Below are 246 nucleotides of genomic sequence, written 5' to 3'. Positions count from 1 at the left end.
CCCCACCTCACCCAAACCCCCCTCCCCCCCTTTCTCCCCCCCTCCCCCCCCACCCCTCTCTCTGCAACAATTTCCCTTTTTTAAAAAATATAGAAAAAAAATATTTTAAATAAAGAAAGGTTTTTTACGGACGTGATCGTTATGAATTAAATTCGTTCTGGGATAATTTAACTGTTAATTTTTTATGTGTCCCTGTTTAATTTTGTCAAAGGAGTCATATAACGGGGTGGGGGCCCCTTTTGTTTT

Source organism: Penaeus monodon, chromosome 24 (genome assembly GCF_015228065.2).
Source record: "Penaeus monodon isolate SGIC_2016 chromosome 24, NSTDA_Pmon_1, whole genome shotgun sequence".
In the NCBI taxonomy this organism is placed as follows: Eukaryota; Metazoa; Arthropoda; class Malacostraca; order Decapoda; family Penaeidae; genus Penaeus; species Penaeus monodon.
This window is presented reverse-complemented; position numbering follows the sequence as displayed.